The sequence below is a fragment of the Poromitra crassiceps genome (genome assembly GCF_964638095.1).
Source record: "Poromitra crassiceps genome assembly, chromosome: 9".
Classification (NCBI taxonomy): domain Eukaryota; kingdom Metazoa; phylum Chordata; class Actinopteri; order Beryciformes; family Melamphaidae; genus Poromitra; species Poromitra crassiceps.
In genome coordinates, this window is record NC_139630.1 from 32,785,788 (window position 1) to 32,789,176 (window position 3,389).

Here is a 3,389-nt window from a genome sequence, read left to right on the forward strand (position 1 = left end):
TCTGAAGCACAGAGGTGTCACTTGTAATTAGCTCCGCCTCCGCCCGTGACAGAACAGAGGGCCGGAGGAGGGCTACTCCACCACCCGTGGTATTCATACCAAGCTCACTTGAGGGTTGCGTTTTAAGCAACAAAATGAATAATTTAGCTGGCACAAATTGAATGTCATTTTCTAATTCTTCTAAATGAGAAGATGAGAAATATATGCTTTGTTCTAATCACACAGACAACACGTTCTGCTGCCTACGAGAGAGAGAGAGAGAGAGAGAGAGAGAGAGAGAGAGAGAGAGAGAGAGAGAGAGAGAGAGCGTTTACTTTGTTGTTAGATTAGTTCTATCCTTTTGTTGATTATCCTGAGACGCTTTGGCAATTCTGTTGTTATGACATTCATGCTAATTTCTCCTTCCTGTTCTGCAATGTTCTGCAGAGCGGACATTGATGGACCCAGCCGTGCACATCCTTCCCCCTTCATTATAGCTGATGGCTTGCTGAGATGTTTGTTTTGCTCTTTGTAATAGGGCTGAAGGATTTTGACCAAAAAGAAAAATCTAATTGCGGTTATTGACCAAATATTGCAATTGCAATTTAAACGTTGATTCATAATGAAAAACTTTTTTTTTCTTGTCATACATTTAACCTCCGATTTTGATTGGTTTTTGATTAATAATAATAATAATAATAATAAGAAGAAGAATACATTTGATTTGTATTGCACTTTTCATTAGCAATAAAATCTCAAAGTACTACATTAGTACAAACAAACAAACAAACAAACAAACAAACAAACAAACAAACAAACAAACAGGAGCATAAAAGATCAACCAAAACTGGAGCATAAAAAGCATTCAAAGTCACATAATAGAATGCCAGGGGTGGATTGAAAAGCCTAAAGACGTAAAAACCTAAAACAAAAACAAAAGCACAAAGTTAGGCGAAGGCTTGTTAAAAAGGAAAGTTTTTAGTCCCCTTTTTAAAGCATCCACCGTCTGTGGAGCCCTTAGGTGGTCGGGAAGAGTGTTCCACAGACGAGGTGCGGCCGAGCAGAAGGCCCGCTCCCCCGTGGTGCCGAGCTTGGTCCTGGGGGGATGGAGAAGGTGGTTATTGTTGGATCGCAGGTTGCGGGAGGAGATTTGTGGTATGAGCAGTTCCTTGAGGGAAGTGTAGGGAGGCGGGCATGTCCGTGGATACACTGATGTGTTAGCAGAGAAGTTTGGTATTCGATCCTGGAGCAGACAGGGAGCCAATGTAGTGGTTGTATTTTCACACTCTCATCAGAACCCTAGCAGCACTGTTCTGGATGTATTGGAGCCTCTGGAGGCTCTTGCTCGGACTCCCGATGAGGAGTGCGCTACAGTAGTCCAGCCTTGAGGAGACAAAGGCATGGATGAGTTTCTCAGCATGTAATTGTTCAGCTCTACTTATCCCTCCTCTCCTCCACTACCTCCTCTCATCTCCTCTACCTCCTCCTTTCATCCACTACATCCTTTCCTCGACCGCTGCTTCCCCCGCTACTATGAATATGTAGTCTTATTCTGCATTCATGGGATATTAGATCAACAGTGGTGACCTTTAAACCTTCTCAACCACGTGAAAAAATAAATAGCAAATAGATGGGGGATCGAACACGGGTCCGCTAGTTTGTTTGAATGACGTTTGTCAAATGAACTTGGTAAACTACAGGTTTCTTCTTCAGGTTTTGTTAATGTTATTTTCTCATAGTGCACTCACCCGAAGAATTAACCGACCCATGTCTCAAAGTAGAACAGAGAGAGTCCTCGGAGGTGAGACAGCAGGGGGCGCTCTGGCTGTGTTACAGGGCAGGCTACTGTACTTGACTGGACTGAGAAGTGGTGTTAAACACTGCCCAGGAGTGAAAGCCTGCTGAGAGAGAAAATGTGAACCCTTGATGCAGGTATTTTCAATTACGTTCTTTGACGATATTCTTATATATGCTGTTTGAACATGACTGCAATGCAGGGTTATTATTATTCATTCATGAAAGGTATGATCTCAGCAGAGCGCTATAGTGTAAATCTAACTTTGAAGACTAATATGCTCACAGGCAGAACTGTACCAATACTGGATCCTGATTGGCTGACAACAGCAGCTCCTCTCATCTTACACATAAATGAGCAAAGCTATGTATGTATGTATGTATGTATGTATGTATGTATGTATGTATGTATGTATGTATGTATGTATGTATGTATGTCTTTCTGACACCATCGGCCTGACAGCATTCATATTTGGCTCGGCATGGGTACCTGCAGGGGTCTCGAGCAGCAGGGTCAGATTTTTGGTAAATAGGACAGACTAAATTAACCTGACGCTGCCAGATGGATGGGTTTGTTTCACATTCCGTTATTTGGCAGGGTCAGGTTACGACTAAATGGGCAAAAAGTGGCCAAAATGACTGGTTCAGCACAATGGAGAGCTCCATTCCTTATAGCTACTGATGGAGCACACCTGAGCGGAGTTGGAATCAGCCAGGGAAGTGGTCTATTGAAAGCCTCCAACAGGTGTCAGAACGAGTTCAAATGTAAACCTGCTGAGTGGAGGCTTTCCAGTTGAAATGCTGCAAACAACTGACACTCAATATATTGATGGAGGCAATCGGGATCAATTCTAGCCATGATGTGGTTACTAGAGTTAGCCTGCTACTTGTAAAGGTGGGTATGTTTTAGAAAATCAAATCTTAACAATCAAATTTGATATGAGGAAAATTGTAATTCCTAAAATAGGGCAATATAGCAATGCTATCATAACATAGCACTTAATCCCCTTGGGGAAATTCAGGTGACTTGATAATTGACTTGTTACACAGTGAATGCTCAAATCAACCTGGAAAATACTCTTAAGGGCCACACTTACGCCAAGCAATTTAATTCTTGAACTTGCTTTGTATTCCTCTGCCTCCACTAAGTGGCCGAGTCATTTCAGCGGCATTTCCTTGATTGGTCATTCGGATTCAAAATCAAGACTTTGTCACGGTTGCACCGGTGCAGAGACGTATTGACAACTGCCAGGTTTTCACAGGCGCGTCGTGTACGATGCACGATTCAGTGTAACGGGAAGGAAGGTCATTGTTTCAATACCCCAGAGCAGCTGGGACGTAAAAGAGCAACACTTCTTCTTACTCAACAGCTATGGCGGAGCTACACTTGAACTAGGCAATTAAACAGAGTTAGTGGAGCTTGTCCATAGTAAACAACATGGGGCACGGTGGCGCAGTGGTAGCGCTGTCGCCTCACAGCATGAAGGACCTGGGTTCGATTCCCGCCCGGGACGCTGTGGGCACTGAGGGTGTTTCCCCATCCCCATGTCCTCAGTGCGGCCCGTGTGGGCTCGTCAAAAAGGGCCTTTCTGTGTGGAGTTTGCATGTTCTTCCCG